This window comes from Cupressus sempervirens, chromosome 8, assembly GCF_028749045.1.
Source record: "Cupressus sempervirens isolate cs-2001-9-10 chromosome 8, ASM2874904v1, whole genome shotgun sequence".
Taxonomy (NCBI): Eukaryota; Viridiplantae; Streptophyta; class Pinopsida; order Cupressales; family Cupressaceae; genus Cupressus; species Cupressus sempervirens.
Genome location: NC_143125.1, coordinates 380,782,718 through 380,797,111, shown reverse-complemented (window position 1 = coordinate 380,797,111; position 14,394 = coordinate 380,782,718).

The following is a 14,394-nucleotide window of genomic DNA, read 5'->3' as shown; positions in this document are numbered from 1 at the left end:
TATATGTATATGTATGTATGTGTGTATGTATGTGTATATGTGTATATACATACACACATATGTGTGTGTGTGTCTATGTACATATATATATATACAAAGAGATCTTGTGAATTATAGAGATCAATGGAGATCTAAAATTTCATTGTTATGCCCTTATGATCACTGCATTTCATTATTGTGCCCTTGTGATCTCTGCATCTCATTGTCATTCCATTATGATCTCTATATATGTATATATGTATATATATACATATATATATACACAGATATATGTATATATATGTGCATATATACATACATACACATACATATGTGTGTATCTATGTATGTATATAAATAGAGAGATCTATGTATATGTGCATACATACATACATAGACACACACACACATGTGTGTATATGTATGTATATATGCACATACATATACATTAGGAGAAGCTTCTCTAATTACCTACTAGGGGAAATATAAAGGGATACATGTTTAGAAGGAAAAGAAAAGAACATTTTCATAGGTACCTCTTCTCCCCTTGAAAAAAATTAAAGAACAAGGGCATGGCATAGAAATGAAATCACAACGCAAGGGTGTGAAGATCACAAGGGAAAAATAATGAAATGCAGAGATCATAAGGTAACGTAAATGTAATGTAGTAATCACAAGGGCAGGAAATGAAATCCTAGATCTCCACTAATCTCCACCAAGAGAATGACAACAAAATGTAGAGATCATAAGGGCATAGAAAAAAAATGCAACAATCACAAGGGCATGGAAATGAAATCTACACCAATGTTCAAAGCTCTCCACCCTCTTTTACATGTAGCTCTCCACAATAAAAACAAATGTAGAATTGTTTATGTCATTTTTTCTTTCTTTTTTTGTTTATATCTGAAATCAACTTCACATTGTGTCATAACTCTAGCATAGGTGTTTGATCCTTGATAGCTTTCATTTTAGCATTTCAACATTCAAGTTTTCAAGTTCCCTTTTCATTATATGTTTGGTTTATCAATGATTTCCTCTAGTTTGATTACAGTGCATCTCAACTAGTTTTTGCAATGATGCAATCACCCATCTATCTTTAGATTATGCAATCACTTGTTGTTTTATAGAATCTAGATAGATATTGAGAATTCCAAAGTCATAAACCTAAAGACCATCATTAGTGCATCCCACTTTAGGGAAAAATTGGATGTCATATTCTCGTGCATATATTTTAGTTACTTCCTTCAAACTCAACTGAGGTCCACCCGTGGAATTATTCAACTGAATCCCACTACCCATGGAAGCTAAGGCTTTCTATTGAGCATATGTTGTTGCTACTAAAGTGCCTCAAATTGGCACTACTTGGTCACCCTAAGATATCTTACATTCTTTCTAGCTCTAGGTTGTTCCATTATCATACCCTCTATAGGTTGGTTTACCATTTCAAGGGTTATATTTAGCTAAATTCTTATCTTCTCATTAGCAAGAAGCTCAAGATGAAATAGCCCTTTCCACCCTAAAAACCACTTTTTTACTTCATTAAAATTAGGACTTGAACAAAGCTAAAAATATAAACTTGCTGCCACTTTGGAAAAAATGTTGCCTCACATGCCTGAGCCATAACCTAGTTGAATTGGTCTATTTGCTGATTAGTTAGGTTGATTACAAATTCCCATAGAACCATCATCAGATTAGGTATGATAAAATGAATAATTAGTTGTTCTCATCTAGCAGGATCAAATATAGTTTTCTGAACTGATAAAATTGTATATGTAGATACATCACTTGCATGCCACACATGAAGCACATTCCCCAATTTATAATGAATGGTTGGATATAAAGGCTCCATACACCAGCCCAATAATGGAAGCCAATGATGTAACCATGAATGTATTGGCACAATCTTCCTCTGAGGATCCTAAGTATCTACTACTATTGTTAATTTGGGTATCACTATATAATCAAGAATGTTATGAATTACTGAAACTAGTAGTAAATTCTCCCATGTCTCCAAAAAATGTACCATAGTTTTAGAGTCCCTTGGCTCCTAGGAATTTGTAGCATGGGTTCAGGGTACTAACTCCTTACACTCAAATCTTCACTAAAGTTATTCTCATTGTCACAATGATATTACCTCTAAACCATGGAAAGGATGTGGAAGTAGTTCCCAACCTTGAAATTCTCTTATAAAAAATGGTAAAGCAAATGTAAATGCAATACATATATTACTATTATTTATGTATATGTATGTATGTATGTATATATGTGTATATATACACATAAACACATATGTGTGTACCTATATATGTATACATAGAGAGAGAGAGAGAGAGAGAGAGAGAGAGAGAGAGAGATCTTGAAACAATAGAAAAAATGATCCAATTGCATACATATTCCAGAATCCAAATAATAAAACAATAAAACTCACTCAAACTGTGCTAAGTGACTTACCTCAAAATCCTACACAAAAAATAATGCAAACTAGGAAAAATGGGCAAAGTTCACAAGAAATTTTATAAAAATATTTCATAGTAGGAACAATCAGTTGTTCCAAGCTAGTAGGATCAAATACAATTTTCTAAGGTGATAAAATTACATATGTAGATGTATTTGTGTGTGTGTGTGTGTGTGTGTGTGTGTGTGTGTGTGTGTGTGTGTGTGTGTGTGTGTGTGTGCATATATGTATGTGTATGTTACCTTTATTTTTCTTCATCCTAAAAGTTAATTGTTTAAGTCTTGAGAGTGCCTAAGTCAAACTTCAACTTGAACCTTTGGGTCAATTCAAGTCTTCCCTAGATCTTGGCAAGGATATGACCATAAAACTTCCTTCCAACGTTTCTTCTATCAAAGGTTTAACTCATCTTTTAGAGGTGGAGGATGTCACTTTTTGTCATACAAGATAGTTTATTCAAGCTAATGGGAGGATATTGCAGCCAAAATTCTATTGGACAGAATGGTTGTTTGGATCTAACATGTCATTCCAAAGGGTTTCCTGACACATAGTGATCATACTCTTTCTTGCATCTACTGCTCGATGGTTTCTTAGAGAGATGCATCTCATTTTCCAACCTCTTTTCACACCAACACATACTTTTCTCAACTGATTAATAGCTTCCCATCAGCAATCAAATCCATTTTTCAAGGTATGAGTTGCTCACCCTACCCTTTATACATAAAGTTTTGGTTCTACTTAGTTTTAGTTTTTCGGTTTTTGGCTTGCTAGTAGCTTAGTGTTTTGTTGTTCTCCCTATATGTTGGTCCTCTCTATAAGAAGTTCCTCTATCCTCTATGCTTTAATGACTCTGGTCCTAATAGCTAGACACTAGTCTCAACCAAATATTACTATATTCTTCATGCACTTTATAGTCCACATCCCCAATCAAAGCCAGTTATTACACTTGTATTTTTCTTCATCCTTAAATTCAATTGTTTAAGTATTAGGATTGCCTAAGTCAAACTTGAGCTTGAACCTTTGTGATGGGGACACAACCCAAGAACAGAATGGACACAACAGAAAAAGGGAAATTGTATTAACTAAAAAATAAGCTAGTACATTTAGTATAGAGAAAATAAACTTCAAAACATGCCCTAAGGGCTTACAATAGCATAAATGTGGAGATAATTTATCCTTTCAGTACCTCCACTCAAACTCCACTCCGAAGTGCCTTTTACAATGCTAGGAATCTCCTTAAATAGACCCCGGAGGGTTAAGGACTAGGAATACATTCTAGAAAGTGCTAGTAGGCATCCACCAACCAAATAGAAGGCTCTAGAAGCTGCGTTAGAAGTTGGCGCAAATCTAAAAGAATCCAGAAATGGTAACCAAACTTTCAGGAGGCATAACTTTTGAACCGTAGCTCCGATTGATGAATCGTTTATATTTTTGAAAAGCTCTCAAAGTGCTCTATAGCCCTATGGACAAGCTTTACTTATCCCCCATTTTTTAGCCCTTTTTGAGGTTATTTAATGCCCCTAACCTAAATTTGAAGCATTGTTAGGTGGTCTCCAAAACTCGAAAAACTGCAATAACTTTCAAACCATGGGGTCTTTTGACCTGATTCTTTTTCTGAAATGCTCTAAATCACAATTACATTCATCTGGCCAATTCACACCTTCTAGTTTACCAAAATGATGGCCCAATTACATACTCCTATTTTTTTGAGATTTACTAGCACACTGATAGTGGAACTGTGAGAGTTGGAACCTTTATTTGACCCAAATGGGTGTCCAAAAATGAAAACACATGAAATAGAAACTAAGTCTAAGTACATTTTTTTGGGTGACACAAGATTGCCCTTATACCTCTAGATGCTCCTGCATCACTTTGGGTTAGTTCAAGTTCAAGTTCAAGTTTTGTCACTAGCACAAACTGTTAAAAATGGGTCAGTCATTCTCCTAGCCGTCAACCTTCTTATTCGCATATGAGAAAGTTGAACTTGAACTTAAGCCTTTAGGTCAATTCAAGTTCAAGTTCAAGTTCAAAATCCTAAAGATCATTAGTGCAACATGTAGTGTTCAATTCAAAGTTATAAGTTTCTTAGAAGTCCAAGATCCAAAGTTGAAAGGTGGTGGTGGATAATGAGATGTATAGTAGGGAAACTCAAATATGTGATTCATGTGTAGGTATTGGTGTATATATTGTTATAATTTTAATACATCCTATAACCATAAATTTCTATCAGCATAAAAAATAATAGTCACAATACGGGGGGGAATAACTTTCAACTCCATTGTTGGATCTTTTTGAATTTTTGATATATTGTCCAAAATCAAGTTTTCTAAATCTTCACTAGAGTGATCTTTAAAAACTTTCCAAGTTCAAAAGTTATGATGGCCTATATGCAAGTCTATCAAACATACCAACAAATGCAAATTTGCTACAGTTAGAAAAACATTCATGTTGGGCCACAAATTTTGGTCCTACCATTTTATTGAGCTAAATTTTAGATATGTTTGGGGAAACCTAATTATCTAAATTCTCTCCAAGTCATTTTGTAAAATTAATTATGGTTCAAAAGTTATGACTATTTAAGTGCAGTAGTATAAAAATTTCCAATGACAGTCACAAGATCATGACAGCAATTTGTTACTAGAATATGCCACCTATCCAAGAATGCATATGGGATTTATTTTAAATTTGAGAAATATATCTATTATCATATAGACAACTTTAAAATGGCTCAAATATTAAATATTTCTAAAATGATAAGAAGAAGATTATTCACAAGAATGATTAATTTGATTTTCAAGAAACAGTTGCCAAAACTAAAGTGTAAGTGAAAACTATTATTTATTATGAAGATTTCTACACAATGAGGTTTCTTCTCTTCACCAGAACTTTTGTAGCTATAGGGAGTGAGAGAATACATTTTTATGGGTAGTGATTGTAACAGGTAGGAGGAATAAAAGTTTTATTTTTATTTTTCTACAACTGGACTGTAATGACAGAGATAAAATGATTTTATTATTATTTTACTATGCATCTGAAATAAAAAAGAGTTTCATATATCGGATTCTAAAGTCTGAATACAATTTTTTTGGATTGAAAATAGTTATATAGTCATTTCTTTCATATTTTAGGTGCATTTTTGCACCATCATTCATAGTCAGTAGAATAAAATAATGTTTCTTTGCATTTCCCATGTGATGTGAAAGACTAGATAGATAGTCTTGTGGCTATTTGTTTTTCTTTCCTCATTGTCCAGTTTATAAATCTTATAATCACATTTCTTCCATAATGATGAGTAAATGCTAGAAAGCCTTTATGTCTTCTGGTAAAAGATAAAACCAACTATTTAAATTCTTTGAATATTTTTCTAAGAGGAAGTTACCTCTTAATTCAGAGGAAAGCTAACAATCTCATGATAGTATTTCCAACTATCAGTGGTAGTTGTCCTTTTATTTGGGCATTTTGAGTCATTCATTGTATTTAATTTTGGAAGGACAAATCTATTTACTAACAGTGTATACATGTATGTATGTATGTATGTATGTATGTATGTATATGTATATGTATCTATATATGTATATGTATATGTATATGTATATGTATATATGTGTGTGTGTGTATATACATACACACGCATATGTGTATGTCTATGTATGTATGTATGTATGTATATAGAGAGATCTTGTGAATTGTGGAGATCAATGGAGATCTAAGATTTCATTGTTATGCCATTATGATTGTTGCATTTTTTATTGTCATGTGCTTGTGATCTTTGCATCTCATTGTCATGCCCTTGTGATCTCTATATATGTATGTATGTATGTATGTATACATACATACATACATACACACACATGTGTGTATCTATGTATGTATCTATGTATATAAATAGAGAGATCTTGGCACAACAGCAACAACAACAAAAACTCACTCAACACGTAGCATGGCCATAAATGCAATAGAAATGCCTATCGGTAAGTAGATTCCTCTTTTTCTCTCTCATTTTTCATGTATTTATTTCACTTGAACTATTATTTCTTAGTGGACATTTTGTAATATTGGATTCATTTTATTCAAGATACAATGAGGACATTCCTAGATGTACCCATGTTAGATGTATGAGAATCACTAAATAATTGTGATGAATTGCTCATAAGAAATGAAGATGGACTTTTCCTGAGAGTAGAAAGAGGTGATGAGGACATTTGAGATACTTTGAAGATTGATCCTTTCTTAAAGGTTTTAGATGTTAATAGGGAATCTAGATGTTAAGGAGGATGGGGCCAAATAAGCTTCCACCTTCATGTGGTTGGCCCTGATTAGTAAAGAGTATTAAACTATTCTTGAAACCAAGTGAAGCTCAACATACCGATGAGTGCATGACAACTAACTATGTGAATCTCTTAATTTTAGGCAATACAAAAGGATACCATAGTTCAATATGAAATCTCAATTTATATCCATACAACATTAGGTGGAGTTGAAAAAACCAAATAGGTTTCCAGAGACCTATTAAATAAATGTAAACATGGTGGGTATTTTCAAATCCCCCTATTGTCCATGCATGTAGAATGTAGTTGCCCATGCATTCTTGATTTAGAGTTAGGTTCACAGGTGTATCAAATCAATGGTATGATTTTAACAATAAATTTATTAATAGAATGAATGAATTTTAGGTGTTAATGGGGAATTTAGATGTTGGGAGGTGGGGTAAAATGAGCTTCCACCTTCACATGCTTAGCCCTGATTAGTAGAAAATATTAAACTATTCTCAAAACCAAGTGAAGCTCAACATTAACCTATGATTGCATGGCATCTAACTATGTGAATCTATTATTATTCCTTGAACTCATATTACTTCCTAAATTATCAAAGTAAACATAAGAAATATTTTAGAGCTCATTATAACTAGAGAAGATGGGTGCCCTATACATGATTATTAAAGCCATATAAAGAAGGCATTGACTTCATCTATTGAGGAGAAATATCTCAAGACCAAAGGCAGAACCATGCCATGATTAATAAATCCATAGAAAAAGGAATTCACTTCACCTTGATAACCTTCTTTAGAGACCAAAGGTAGTATGGTAGTTATGCATTTGTAATGTCCCTCCCCGTGTCCCTCAAGTGATTTTGCCTTCTTATCTTACCATCTTCCTCCTCCTCAACAAGACATCTATAGAAAAGAGTTCCCCAACCAAGTGTTCCATAAAACTTAGTGTCCCATGCTACAATGGCTGCACTTCTTGTTTCTCCAATGAAGAAACATGATCCATTCAAGAAAGTCTCCTTCTCTTTCTTCCCTAAAGCATCATATTCACTTTGAGCCTCTTTGTGATGTCCTCATGGGGAATCTTGGAATACTTATTCAATGTTTTCTACCATTTTTTTTAATAATTCAACAAGTCATCATGATTGTCACTATTTATTCCAATAGATTGGCATCACTCCCACAACATTTTTGTTGCATACTCATCACTCTTTTGATAGCCTACTCCAACAGATAGTCATCAATCCTACAACACAACCCTTTCAATTGGGATAGTGAAAACTTAAACCATCGTATTTGTGACAGTCCACTTTTACAATTGTGACAACATGAAGATGAACCCTTTCCCTTGTCATCTTCAAAGTTATGACATCTTTTCCTATCACAATTGTGTTGGAAACCCTTTCTATCATAATTTTTAACAATAAAAGTCCAATTCTCATCTAACGGCAGCTAATTTGTGGTACTATTACTTGGGAAACTAGTGGTCATCTCAATTGTGATGGTCTATCATTACAATTCAAACCCAAATGTAGTAGTGTGTTAAGCTTCAAATGAGTGATTCTATTAAACAAACATATAGTAAAGGGGAAAAAATACAAAACATGGGTTATGCATGTTACAAGCTAGAGTTGTCATTGCACCAAAAGATCAAGTTGTCAATGCCTGATACAACCACTAGACTTATCAAACATAGTAGGCGGTTAATCAATATATTGAATCTTGAAGGGGAAGATTGGTAGTTAGTCCAACAATCCCTCCTTAGTGCTACCCAAGAATATTCAAACATGTGACCAAGCTTTGATACCACTTTTTACAAGCTAGAGTTGTCATTACACCAAAAGATTGACTTATCAATGCTTGATAAAACCACTAAACTTATAGAGGTGGTTAAGTTATGTCATGAATCCAAAGTATAATATTGGTGGTTGGTCCAAAAATTTAGGTATAGGGCCCATTGGTGTAGGTGATGAAGGGCTTTGGAATCCAATTGCAGTACCAGACCCACCCAAAAGTGGAAGTAAACTAGTCATTGGACTCTCTAATGAGATTGAAGATGATTCATCTAGAAAGTGCAAAACACATTATACTTCTAGTTCCAAAGGTCATCCCAATAAAGAATTTGTTAAATCTTCAAATCTAGTTGAAGTTAATCCCACTAGCATTGGCATTAGCACTAGCACAGGTGAACCTTATGCAGAAAAGCAAAAATTTATGACAATTACAACACAAGTAATATCAGCAGAAACCTTTTCCAATGTATGCACCAATGGCTTCTGGACAAACCCCTAGAAATGGCCCTAAAACACTAGGATTTTTAACAGGTCATCTTTAGGTTGTTGACAATCCTCAAAATTCAATTGTAGGTAGAGTAAGTATAACTAGAGTTGGAGGAGCATAAAAAAATATAATTGATAATTCACCTTTCAAACATACAATCATGTCAGCAAACCTAGATTTTAGTTTAAATGACTTTCCAACAAATTTTGATCAAACAAGCAAAAGAAATAGGCAAAATAGGAAGAATCTAAAAAGTGATGCGGTTGATGAGCATCAGGGATCTAATAGTAACTATATATTTCCAACATATGACCCAAACACTGAAATGATGAACTTCATGGCTATTATGTCCCTAGCTAGAGATAATAATCCACTAGAAAATCTAATAAATTGTAATAATTTACAACTTACCAAACATCAAATGGATTTGTCAAAAGTGAAAAATATTGACAAAATCAATATATCGAAAAAGGTTAACAAAATGCTCTACTCTACTCTTATGAAAGTGGAGAGGGAAAATAAAAAGCTTGCAAAGCAAATAGAAAAGGTTACAAGTAGACCTTGATAATGTGAAGGCGAAGGAGAAAGCAGTAGACAATAGGTTCAAAGAATTGTAAAATAGGATAAAGGATTCTTCTTCTATAAAGACAATTATCTAGCAAGAAAAGATGAAACTGAAAGTTTTAACTATAGAATTGGATGAGTGCAAAAAAAAAATTAAGAATAAAAAAATCTCTACTACACAGTTATTCAAATCTATAGAGAATAGTCCACAAGAAAATAATAAATTGAGAATTGACCTAGACTCTGTTTTCAAGGAAAATAATAATTTAAATATTGAATTGAAGAATGAAAGGAAAAAGTATTGATAGGCCAACACTAGGGCAAATAATAAGTGAATAATTAACAATTTTATGATGAAATTTGGATGGTCTATACATGTCAATCCAAGAGCGTAAGCTTGTGAAGGTGTTTGAGAAATATGCTATCAAGGGATGATAGTTATGAAATGAGGGATTATGAATGCAACTACAACGCATAGAATTGAATCTATGAAAAAATAAAGAAATCCTAGTGACAAGAACTATCACTTCGTGGTGATAGGAACATTAGAAACTATGATGATAACAAATGTAACAATTCACAAATTCAACTAAATCTATACAAAACAATACCAACACCAAGCATATAACTAATCTAATATAATAATTTACTAATATAAATTTGATATTGCTATATTGATTTATCTCTTAATATGATAGAAAATTAGAATATGTTGGTTGTTATTAATAATCTATATAATAATGAGAATTTGATAATCCATCTTTCCCAATGGTGATATTAATTAGATTGCAAATGTATTAATATGAACTAACTATTATTTTAAAATAAAATAGTACTCTACAACAACTCAAGCACACCAAACTTAAGCTATAGAAATCACTTAGCAAACAATCCAAAATAACTCACAATATTAACAACCTCACCAAACATTCCAAGAATGGGCCCTTTCTTTGGTTTGCAAGGTGACTTGAAGAAACTTTGATGTTTTACATTGGATTAATTAGAAAAACTTTTATTTCATTCCCAAATTTTACAAAGGGATAATAGTACATTTCAATCAATATTGAGTTGCTTATATATATGTAGCTACAACAACTTTTATAGCTATTTTAATGATATGTACCATACAAACAATAACAACTATGTAATAATATAGAAAATCTCAATCTCATGCCAAGAATAGGCAATGCTTGTTATTATTTCAGCAAGCAACATTGTCTTCAACAAAAATGATTTGCAACAATATGGATTAGAAACAATTTGGAGTTTAGTAGTCTTGATTTTCACGTGAGACTATACTATCTCATCTCCTTGGCAGAAACAACCTCTTATTCTTTGTTGGATTCTTTGTTGTCCACATAAGAATTCAGTTGAGAGATATTTCTTTTGTTTTTATACATCCATTATATATACTATTCATGGCAGAAAAATAGGTCATGGTTAGCCACATTTGTTTCTATTTGCTGGTATGCAACACGCCATGAATGTTCTCTTGATGTATGAAATTTGTGATGGAGAAGAAAATGCTCTTTCTAGTTGATAAATATGCATTCCAACATAGTTTATTTGGAAGAGGTAAAGCCATCGTGAAAGCCACAATAATGTTTTTAAATAATAACATTCAAATAAGTTGTAAGCCAACATTATTCATAATAATTGGTGTATCAAATGTGAGAGGAATATCTTATCAAGGAGGTGAAAAGAAGATCTATAGGTGACAGGAACATCTGCTCACACATGAACATATTATGATAATAAAGATTACTATAAGCAATCAATAATGAACTCTCCAAAATTTAATCCCAAAACAATATGAAATACTACTTATAAATATTAATCCATATGCAATGTAAACCAATAAAATGGGAAGGAATATAATGGAAATGGAATAAGAAAGTGAGTAGGTAAGTGCATAAAATGGATTAAAATAGGGCATTAAATAGGTTATAATTGGCTCTCATCAATTACTCCTCTACTTAAAATACAATCCATAATTTGAAGATGGTGTTGGAGAGTGAAAAGAAAAATAAGGAGTCTAATGTAAGGATAATTAATAATTTGTAGAAGGAATTGGGGAATGAGAAGAAGAAAAGGATTCTAGTGCAAACACAATCCACAATTTGAAGTAATTGGAGAATATGAAGAAAAAGAGGAGATGGCTGCAAAAATAATCCTTAATTTGAAGAAGAAATTAGAGAATGTGAAGATAATATAATCTAGTGCAAACACAATCCACCATATGAAGAAGTAATTGGAGAATGCAAAGAAAAAAAGGGAGTCAAATGTAAAGAAATCCCTTGATTTGAAGGAATTGGAGAATGTGAAGAAAGAGGAGTCTACTCATACTACAAACACACTCCATGATTTGAAGAAGGAATTGGACAATGCGAAGAAAAATGAGTCTACTACGAAGATAATTCATGATTTGAAAAGGGAACTCGAGGATTAGAAGAAAAAAGAGGTAACTACTAAAAAGACAATCCAAGATTTGGAGAAGGAATTGAAGGATGAGAGGAAAAGAGAAACTAATTGGCAAGGGAAATTAGAGGAAATATTAAAAAAGAGTGAAATTGAGATGTCTGAAATGAAGAAAAATATGGATAATTCAATTGCACAAAATATACCTACATCTTTCAAAGACCATCATGTCAAGGATGGTATAGGAAACATGGTTAATCTTATAAAACAAGAAAAATGGGAGAAATTAATGCTTGTTTGAATGGCTTGATTTGAATAGCAATATCATAGATGTCTTTGAAAATGTAAAAAAAGGTGTTGAGGATTTTAAAAAGTATCTTCACCAGTTCCATCAAAAATATTGCGAATTTATTTTTTCAATAAATAAAAAGATCCAATGATAAGGAACTGGCAAACCAAGGAATAAACAACCACTGTAATGCCTCTATAATGGCCTTAGCCATTTGTCAAAATTATGAAAAAATAATGGAAATAGATGAAGCTATGAAATCTGCTTCTAGAGACTTGATGGAGATGAATCACAACATACTTACTTGCTAAATGTTGGATTACTAAATATAGTTGACTTAGATAGATAATTCATTAGAAAAGAAGATTACATGAAATAGTTTCACAACATCATGAACTTTGATTTAGGCAATTTTCCTAAGAAAACCACTCTAGAAAGAAACATAAGTTACATCAAATCACTATCCACAATGAATTTCATTATAGATAAATTCCTCGATTCATATAAAAATATATCTTTGAAGTATTTGATGGGCAGTCATTTTGCATGAGGTCAACGATAGGAATCCATTTCACAATTCCTCTCTTGAAAAGCTAATCATTTTGGGATCAACTCCAAGGTTCAGCATTTGTCTTGCAACGTACCAAAATCCACTTAGTTGAAGATAAATGTGATTGTTCATGACGAGGCCTCTGTTAGTTTTGATTATAATCTTAGAATGAAGTAAATCTATTTGTTGTCTCAAAATCACACACAAAGGAACAATATTTTTGTATTTTTTGGTTTTTCAATGAATGCAATTCTAATAGTGCAACTAAAATGAGTTCCTATTCTAACAAGGGGTTAGCAAAGAAAATAACAAAACTAAAAGAAAATAACATGAAATTGAAATAAGTTGACATTGAAATCCTAAATAGACATAACCTATAGAAAACAACACGTTGCAAGTTAAACTTTCAAAAAAATTGGTAGGAAACCAATGAAAATAGGAGCAGTGCTTCCTAGAATCCATGGATGTAATTGTCAGTGAGAAAATTTAACAATCATATGATATTTCACCTTTCATAAAATCACAAGGCCACAAAAAATGCACTCATGCAAGACAAAAAGTTATGTAGACACAATTTGGTGATCTCTTCTTTAAGCTTGTTACGTCAGCAGAATTTGTAAATTTTTAGCAAATATAAGAACTAAAAGATCACACAACCAGAAACAACACAATAAACCTTTGGCTCAATCACAATCTCATGAAGAATATTCACAAAACAATGAGACATTTAGGCAAGAATCACTGCACTCCAAATACAAGCACCAAAAGTGTAATTTTATTGCATGAAAATGACGGCCCTAATTACATATTACAATGGGGTATTTATAAGAAATTGTCTCCTCGATTTGTCTTGAGAGTGAGAGATATCTTCATGCAATAAAATTGTTTTAAAAAATTAAAAAAAACTAAATATATACAAACTAACAATTAATCTAGTGCTTAGAAGGATTCCATCCATATTTTATTCATTAACTAGATGCATGAGCCCTTTACATGTCAAAAAATAAGAAATTAGAGAAAGAAAGTAGGAGGAAGCCTTCAGTCAAAGTAGGGTCATTTGGAGGTGCCAAAAATAGAAGCTAGTCCTTCACTAGGTGAGTGTCAAAGTTAAACTACCATCAGAATGCATCTCTGATGCATTTAAAGTGCTATTTTTGGAACTAGCAGTTAACTGTTAGCACACCTCTAAATTGTGGAGTTGTAGACCTGCGTACTTATGAACCTACGCACTTGCAAAGCTATGGACCTATAGACCTGTGCACCATGACTGGGTCAAAATCTACAAATTTTACTGAGCGTCAAAATTAAAATTCTAGCATCTGGGTCTTGTTCTTCTTCGTGCCAAAGCTATGTTTGGATGTTTTCCCTTGAGTTTCTCTATCACTTCAGCAATTTTAGCTACATCCAAAAGATCTAAAGCCTCATACTTATCCTTGACCTTCTGTCTATAGTTCTCCACCTCAATTTGAGTCTCTACAAAATCTTTGAGTTTGGTATCTAACTCTAATAGGGCTTCTTCTATCCTGAAGGCTTGTCAGATGTCCTCATCATCTACAACCTCCACAAAAATCTTCCTAAAATTTTCCACTACTATC